At 45.9% G+C, this 9,096-nt stretch overlaps 1 pseudogene; it reads left to right on the plus strand.

Annotated features, from left to right (window-relative positions):
* Positions 1-6,896: 6,896 nt before the first annotated feature.
* LOC120220752 lies at positions 6,897-8,509 on the plus strand (annotated as a pseudogene).
* The last annotated feature ends 587 nt before the right edge of the window (positions 8,510-9,096 follow it).

Genomic DNA, 9,096 nt, shown 5'->3' on the forward strand with positions numbered 1-9,096 from the left:
CAGGAGTGACAAGGCTGGAGGTAGTAACTGGGAGTTATTGGAATACAGATGGTATTTGAAGTCATAGAACCGGATGGGATTGCCTCACATAGAAGCATAAAGTGAAAAAAGCAATTGGTTCCCTATTGTAGAGGCCAAGAAGGGGAATCAGCACAGGACAAGCAGAGCCTGCCAGAGAAGTATGCAGAAAACTAGGGGTGCGGGGTGCCTCTGGGGCTGAGTGAAGAACTATTTCAGGAGGTGGGGTGTGGTCCACTTTGACTAAGGCTGCTGAGAAGCCAGAGAGAGCACTGAAAAGCATCCTCCACTTTTACCCCAGGGAAGACCCTGACACTTCCCTGGGATTTTTCACTGCAGAGACTGGGAGGCAGAGCCACAGGGCAGCAGGTTGGAAGTGGGAATGGGAAGTGAGGATGAGGTGATAGCCAGCAAATCCAGCGTAACTGATCTGGAGAAGCTTGTCTCTGAGAGGAGCGGAGGAATGGGGGGGGGAATGGGGATGGAGGTGGCCCAGGGTGGGAGGAGGTAGGAATGAGTTAGTTTTTTCAAATGAAAGCAGCAGCAGGGCTGTGCGTACTTTGCCTGAGAACCCTACGAGTCTCCTGTGGAGCCCAGGAATCCGCAGATGGCACATACCTCCGAGACAGAGTTGGAGGGCCATATTTTAAAAGAACGGAGGCATCTTTGCAGGAGTGAGAATGGTATAGCAGAGAGGTAAAGATGGAATGTAGAGAAGACGAGGTGCCCAAGTCAGGTGAGATGGGGCAGGACCCAGAGTACGCAGAGAGGGGTTGGTCTTTTCTGTAACCACGGGGGAGAAGGAGGCTGGGAAATCCATGGGTAAGAAGATGAGGACCTTCCTTTCCTTTCCTTAGTGAACACAAAGAGAGAGAGAGAGAGAAAGGATGGAAGGAAGGAGGAAAACAAAAAAAAAAAAAAAAGGAAGGGGGGAAGGGGGGAAGAGAAGAAGAGTCTGCTCCCGTAAGGCTCCTACCGTTGGCCACACCTGCCCTTGTCTCTGCGCTCCACTAACCAGGATTACAGGATCCCCCACCCACGCCCGCCATCACCTATCAGCACACCTGTGGATGAGCCATCCCTCCAGCTGCCCCCCTGCCACCTTTCTTCACCATCTCCAGGACCCTCCTTTGTCCTACCTTTTCTGCCCAGTCCGTTGCCCTCTCCTTCCCTTCCCTCCACATCCAGCTGCAATTCCATTTTCCTCCATTCCGTACTAATTTTGCCATTACCCTAAACGTCCTTGCTCCTGTCCTTGTCACACTCGTGCGACAGATCCTCAGCCCGATGAACACCTGCTTGCCCTGCACCTGCCGCTGCCGGAGGACAGCGCACCACCTGGCAGCAGGCACCAGTAGGAATGCATACGGCCCTCCCCTCGGCCCTGCCTGGCTCTCCTCCGGTCCCTGGTCCCCGCAAAGACGTGGCCAAGCCTTCTCCACTCTCCTCAGCCTCTGTTCATGGAGAAAAGTGGAACCATCAGCTGGTAACGCCACGGTCCAGCCCACCATTGCCACCCCCTTTGCCCTTCTGATCCCGCATGAGGTTAGAAAAATGCCTGCCCTGCCCAAGGACTTCTTTGGATTCCATTTCTCACTTTCTCAGAAAACTTAAGGTGTTGATTGTCACACCTCTTCTCACATCGTGGCTCCTAGAAATAGTCTTTCAATTTGCTGCTCCCTTCTTAAAAACAAAACAACTGAGCTGCAAACAAACATAAAAACTTTTTCTGAAACACTTCTCTGTCTCCGGATAAGACCCCCTCCCTCCCTGCGGCAGTACACTTCCCTGGAGTCCAAAGGGTTGTGACGCTCCGCCTCCACTTACCCGGCCTTAACCCACTCCGGCCTGGCTTCTGCCCCATCACTGAAAACAAGACTGCGCTCATCAGTGTCCCCAGGGAGCTCCATGTCACTATGTTCATGAAAATCTTTCAGTCGTTTTATGGATTCCCCAGAAGTACTCAGTACCTTTTCATCACTCCCTCATTTTCATGAAACTTTGTTGATATTTATCTCGGTAGTTACTTGACTAAGTCTGTCCCTGTTAAAATGGCGAGATCCACGAAGGCAGGGCTGTGTCTGTGCTGCTGTCTCTCAGCCCTTACATCCCGTGGCCTAGTCTCCCCTCCACTGGGGGCCTCAGAGCACCTGGGAACCAGCAGCTCTAAAACAACACTCCTGACCTCTGTCCCCGGGGTCCTCTCCCAGGGTCCCGTATCCCTGTAAATGGCACCTCCACCCATCCATTTGCACAAATCAAGAAGCTGGAGTCATCCTGGACGCTTCTCACCCTCTTAACATCCCTACGCCCCAACACTGGCAGGCCAGCAAGTGAGAATAAGCAAGGTTTGGGGACTTGGGAGGGCCCCAAGTTTCACTACTCCGACCTTCCCTACAAAGGGGCATACTTGGAACATGAGCCCCACAGGAATATTGCCCAAGGGCAGGGAGGCAATCGCACAGGGTGTTGGAGGGTTGCTCGGAAAACTTCTGTTACTTCCTTTCAACACTAGACATCTCCCTCTTCCCGGAGTCAGAATCCGTCAACTGTGGCAAAGTTTTGCTCCTGACAGAGCCAGGCTTAATTTTTGTGCACCTCGCCTTGGGTCTACAAGCAGCATTGCCATCTGCCTGGCTTTGGGTGAGAGGTCCCCAAACACAGTGGTCTTGACAGTGGCTGTGGCCCAGGAAATGCTGAGAATCTAAGAAGCCACTGCAGGCCACACGGAATCCAGAGGATCCGGAACTACCTTGGACAAACCAAATCTTGGCCTCTCGATGGTCCATTTCTTTCAGTCACAGACTTACTTGTTTCTGTATAGTTGAGCATTAAAGACAGTTTGATTGTTTGCCGCCTGCCCATATAGAATTCCCTATTCTTCCCAGATTTAAAAAATTATCTTTTCCTTGATAAACATCAAGACTCTGAAAATAGGCCTTAAAAATGGGACAGTAGTCATTTCTAGAATTTTGAGTTTGCAAATGTTACCAGGACTCACAGATTTGTAAGCACCTGATACCAGTTTGGGAATCACCATAAATGACAGACCAGAATTACAATTAGGTGACAATTTTCTTTCCATGGTATCCCCATCCAGTCTGATAATTACTTAGTTTATCAGAAGGTTCTTTCTGTGGATTTCCTTTGTTATTTACGCAGATGTTTCCTTCCTCATTTCAATTATTTATGTTCATAGTTATTTCTGCCCTTTAAACATTAAATCAACAAAAGGGTGCAAAGTTATACGTCCGTTTGGTGTATTTTTATTGCTTGCCACACTTGTCAGTTCTAGATTTAATTTTTAGAGAAAAATAAAAGTTTATATACAAATCAAAATAATCCAAATGTTTTACATTTAAAATTTAATTAATTTTTGGGGCGCCTGGGTGGCTTAGTCGGTTAAGCATCCGACTTTCGCTTAGGTCATGATCTCGCGGTTCGTGGTTCCAGCCCCGTGTTGGGCTCTGTGCTGACTGCCAGCTCAGAGCCTGGAGCCTGTTTCAGTCTGTGACTCCCTCTCTCTCTGACCCTCCCCTACTCACGCTGTCTCTCTCTCTCTCCTAGAAATAAATAAAAATATTTTAAAAAAATAAAATAAAATTTAATTAATTTTTTAAGTATTTATTTTTGAGAGAGACACACACACAGAGTGTGAGCAGGAGAGGGGCAGAGAGAGAAGGAGACACAGAATCTGCCAGGCTCCAGGCTCTGAACTATCAGCACAGACAGAGCCTAAGGCGGGGCTCAAACTCACGAACCATGAGATCATGGCCTGAGCAGAAGTCAAAATGCTTAACCAACTGAGGCACCCAGGCACCACTAAAATTTACTTTACTTTTATTAGGAATAAAATGTTTTCGTTTTCTAATGATTCACTCAAAACATTGTTCTTTTAACTGTATTTAGGGTTTTTTTGGAAGATAATTAGAGCAAAATTTTTCTAAAAGCCTGTTTTTTAATTGAACCCCATGGAAAGAGGCATCTTTGCTCATCCCTTCTAATGACTGTATCGGAGTAAAAGTCTACAGGGGTGTTTGAGCTCAAAGACATTTCCCAAGATGGTCTAGTTCAATGACTCCACACACCAGTTGGTTATCAGAATCAAAAGTTTTTAAAAATAAACAAAAACATGCTATTTTGTAATTATGAAAAGAATGTATACATGGAGGTCAGTATAATTTCAGTAATACAGAAAGATATCAAGTGTAAAGAATCTCTCTTAAAAAAAAAAAAAAAAAGAATCTCTCTTCTCCCTCCTCCTCCCAAATCCTCAAGGCCTCAACCCAGAGGAAGCCACTGTTACCAAGTTCTCTTTTAGCTCTGAGGATAACACTATACGCTCATAGATTGACCTTGTTTTATGAGCTTCAGGTAGTACGTTACTCTGCTATGGAAAAGATGAGGAATTTAGCACATTGATCTGCTCCCTTCCCCAATACTTCTCAACTTTTGTTGCTTATATCATTTTTAATTCTTCTAGTATTTACTCGCATAACTTCATATAATATATTTAGGCCTCCATTTTTAATCCATCAGCGTTCGCAAGTTTCCAGCGACTCTATACTATATAAGATGGGGAGATGAGGCTGCCTATACTAACTCCTCTGCTTCCCACTCACTAGTCCAAACTTAAATTTAGGGCATTTACATTCTATAAATATAAATTCAATGCCTTGTCTATGGATTATATCTAAATGTTGAAAAGTAATAGTATTAAGATACTATCATTTTTTAAAAATATGATATTCACTATAGAATCCTGTGGAATTATTGGGTCTATAAAAAAGTAAATGGAATTTTGAGTCCCTAAAATTAACTTCTTAAAAAGAATAACCCAAATATCAAGGTCAAAATTCCCCACCATTTGCTCAAAACCTCATGGCACGCTTTTGTTTGCATTGACAAAAGCTGACTTCGTCATACAGTTTTTTGTTTGTTTTCCTGGAGCTTTTAATTGCTTTTTGTTGTTCTTGACAGAAGAGACTATGTATCTTTCAGATCTTCTGGGGTTTTTTTTGTGAATTAACAGTTTCTGTAATGGACTCCAGGTTGTTCTTGCACACGTCCTACATAAGGTCTTCTCATTCCTTACTCTGTTTTGAATGTACAGCGTTTATATTAGTTGAAATTGCATTTGCCCACAAGAAACAGAAAACCCAACTTATAGTAGCTTACCCAAATAGGACTGATTTAAAAAAAAATTTTTTTTTGGTTTTATTTATTTTTGAGACAGAGCATGAGTGGGGGAGGGGCAGAAAGCGAAGGAGACACAGAATCCGAAACAGGCTCCAGGCTCTAAGCTGTCAGCACAGAACCTGATGCGGGACTCGAGCCCACAAACCACAAACTGTGTGATCATGACCTGAGCCGAAGTTGGACGCTTAACTGACAGAGCCACCCAGGCGCCCCGGGACTGATTTTTCTAAAGGAAAAAGAAATCTAGAAGTAAGCCATCCAGGCCCAGTACTAAGGCTCCACAGCGCTTCAGAGATCCACATTCCTTCTCTCCACTGTGAGAGAAGCCATTCATCCTCCCACTGTGTAGCTTTTGTCCTCATGCTCATCACCTGATGGCTACAGGATGGATGCTTACTTCTAACACAGTCCCCAGGCAGGAAGAAGGGGAAATGTGAAAAGCAAAGAGCCAGTACTGGCTGAATTTGGTCATCTTTTAAGAGTTTTCCCAGAGGATGGGGCGCCTGGGTGGCTTAGTCGGTTAAGCGTCCGACTTTCGCTTAGGTCATGATCTCGCGGTTCGTGGGTTCGGGCCCCGCGTCAGGCTCTGTGCTGACTGCCAGCTCAGAGCCTGGAGCCTGTTTCAGTCTGTGACTCCCTCTCTCTCTGACCCTCCCCTGCTCACACTGTCTCTCTCTCTCCTAGAAATAAATAAAACATTAAAAAAAAAATTAAAAAAAAAAAAAGTTTTCCCAGAGGATCACACCCACTGACCTCTGCTTACATCCTATTGGTCATGGTTGTCTGATAGCCACTCTAGCTGCAAGGGAGTCTGGGAAATGTGGTTCGTAGCTGGGTATGGACCTGTCCTGTAGAAAATAAGTTTTTAGTAAAGGAGATGTAAATACACCTTGGGTTAGCAACTAGCAATGAGCTTTTTTTCATTGCATTTCAAGGTTAGTTGTGCTGTTTCTTAAAATTCAGACTCTCAGGTTCTATTGTGGTCTCCCCACACACACTCTCCCCTCCCCCTTGGGAATGTTACTATTCTTAGTAAACCCCCTCAAAGGATCATTTGCATCCAGATCTTCACCTGTTCACAGACGAATGCAGGAACCACCGTTTATTTAGTTGTGACACTCAAAGCTACATATGAACTCTTTTTTCCCATATGGATTATTTAACCAACACATGTTTCTAAAGCTCCCATTTTGCATCAGCATTTTCTTAAACTCTGTGGAGAACATGGCTGTATCAAGCATTTTTCTACCCTGGCTCCAAAAGGTGCATTATAATGCAGCACGGATGATACACTAGAGCTAAGAAGGGCTAGAAGGGCTTATTGGCCCAGCCCTGCTTTGAAGACCAGTGTGGTCAAACACAGGAAGGGGGGGTGGTTGGAGTATGCAGAGGCTGACGGTGGTTGGGGTTCAGACAGGCGAAGAGGGCAGTTGACTTCTGAAGAACACATGACAATAGGTTCACCACAAACACAAGGGAAAGAAGCAAGCAGGCTACTATATGCAATATTTTAGAGTAATATGATACAATTTAAAGGTAATGGGGAAAGACTGGTACGTTATCGCCATTTATACCTATTTTTTTGTGATTTAAAAGCTTTGCACAAAACACCATCTGATCTCTTCAGAGCTAGCGTTTGAGTTGAAATACTCCTATATTAAAACTGCTATGCAAGCCGTGGACTTTGGTGCAGACATGGCCAAGTCCAAGAAACACACCACGCACAACCAGTCATGAAAATGGCACAGATATGGCATCAAGAAACCATGATCACAAAGGTACGAATCTCTTGGGGGCACCTAGGTGGCTCAGTCTGTTAATCGGCCGACTCTTGATTTTAGCTCAGGTCATGATCTCATGATTTATGAGTTTGAGCCCCACATTGGGCTCTGCATTCACAGCTCAGAGCCTGCTTTGGGTCCTCTGTCTCTCTTTCTCTGCCTCTCTGCCCCCCTCAAAAATAAATAAATGTTAAAAAAATAATTAAAAAACCCCAAAGGTATGAACCTCTTAAGGGGTTAGACCCCAAGTTCTTGAGGAATATGCACTTTGCCTAGAAGCACGACAAGAAGGGCCCGAAGAAGATGCAGGCCAACAACGCCAAGGCCATGAGGGCACGTGCTGAGGCGATCAAGGCCCTCGTCAAGCCCAAGATCCCAAAGGGGGGCAGCAGCAAGCTCAATCAACTTGCCTACATCACTCACCCCGAGCTTTGGAAACGTGCTTGTGCCCGCACTGCCAAGGATCTCAGGCTCTGCCAGTCAAAGGCCAAGGCCAAGGCCAAGCCTCAAACCAAGGCCCAGGCTGCAGCTGCAACTCTGGCTCCAGCTCCTGCTGCGGCTCAGGTTCCCCAAGGTGCCTGGGCCCCACAAAGGCTCCAGTGTAGAGCCTTCTGCCTGCCAGGGGAGGATGGCGAGACTGGTATGGCCCCTGGCCGCCCGTCTGCATGGGGCTGCTGTCCTCCTGTGCTATTTGTACAAATAAACCCGTGGCAGGATCTGTCAAAAACAAAGCAAAATGAAATAAAAACAAAAAAAAACAAAAACAAACAAAAAACCCCACAACCGCTATGTACATCCAATAGTGTTTTAAAAATAAAATACTGGGAGCAAGGTGTGCCCTAGAATTCACTTGGTTTTATAGTGTGTGTAGGTAGAATAATGCCTGTGTGTTTTGCTTTTATTAACATGACATACTGTGTGATAGCTGCACCTAGCAGCTTCTCAGTTGTGTGTAACATTTATATAAGAGCAAATTTAAAAAAGAAAACTCTGCAGATCCTGGGTGGATGGGGAACCCTCCCTGGCTATTTTCTGCATGTCAGGGATAAAAGAGCTACCACACAGCCAGGCAGCCAGACTGTTTCTGAAACGTGTGTGCCCTTCTGGAATGTCACACAGCTGAGTTGTGTGTGCTCTGAGGAGGCAGAGGACAAGAAGTGTGTGTAAATTGGCCACGCTGTGCAGAGACGGCGGCACAGCCGGCCACGCGGACCCTGGGTTTTGCACAGGCAGCTCAAGTCCTGCGTGGTATTGTACGAATATGAACTCAAAAAATTATTAAAGATTCCCTATGGGTCCTCAACAATTTTTGGTTCATCTAGAAACTGGAAACTAAAACATGCACAACAATTAGCAAAAACAAAACAAAAACCTAAGATCTTTGCTTTCATTACTCTGTGAAAGCAGCAGTTTTTATACCTTTCACGAAGGTGCTGGAGAGCTACCACGGCAGCTGGAACCTGAGAAGCCATGATCCTGGGGCGCAGGGAAGCCCAGAGAAGAGAGCCTGACATTTGTGGTTCTTTCGTTCCACGATGAATTTGCTGCTTTGAAAGCGATGGCTGAGGGAACAAGGCACTGAGCAGGAAAGGGAAAGATGAGAGACGCCGAGACGCGGGGCAAAATGTATGCTTCAATAGACTCAGGGCTGCAGTGGAAGGGCCGTCCTGGTTACTGCCAGGCTGTCAGTGGGGCCCTGAAGGGCACGCCTACAGAGCCGGGAACAATGAAGTCAGCAGAGGAGCATAGGAAGTGCAGCCTCCAATCGAACCCCTTGATGAGACTTGATGAGTTGTGAGCCAGTCCTCCGCCCTGACTGCCTCTGGCTGTTAGTGAGCCCGGAGTAAGTTCATCAGTTGCTGTGTTTTCTTCTTCCTTCCTGCACTATGGGCGGGTGTTTTCCAGAGCCACCAAAGCTCGGTATCCCCTGGTGCTTAAGATAAGCAGCTTCACGGGTTTGTTTTCCTCCTGCGTGGCTGAAAAAAATGTTTCTGACTGCTTCTAAAACCTAAGTACAGCATACAGACTTTTTTTCTCTGTTCTTTTTGTTATGGTTTTTTATTCTTTTTCAGACTTTATGACAGATGTCTAGAAGGTC

This window comes from Hyaena hyaena, unplaced genomic scaffold (assembly GCF_003009895.1).
Source record: "Hyaena hyaena isolate Hyena2069 unplaced genomic scaffold, ASM300989v1 scaffold_14, whole genome shotgun sequence".
Taxonomy (NCBI): Eukaryota; Metazoa; Chordata; class Mammalia; order Carnivora; family Hyaenidae; genus Hyaena; species Hyaena hyaena.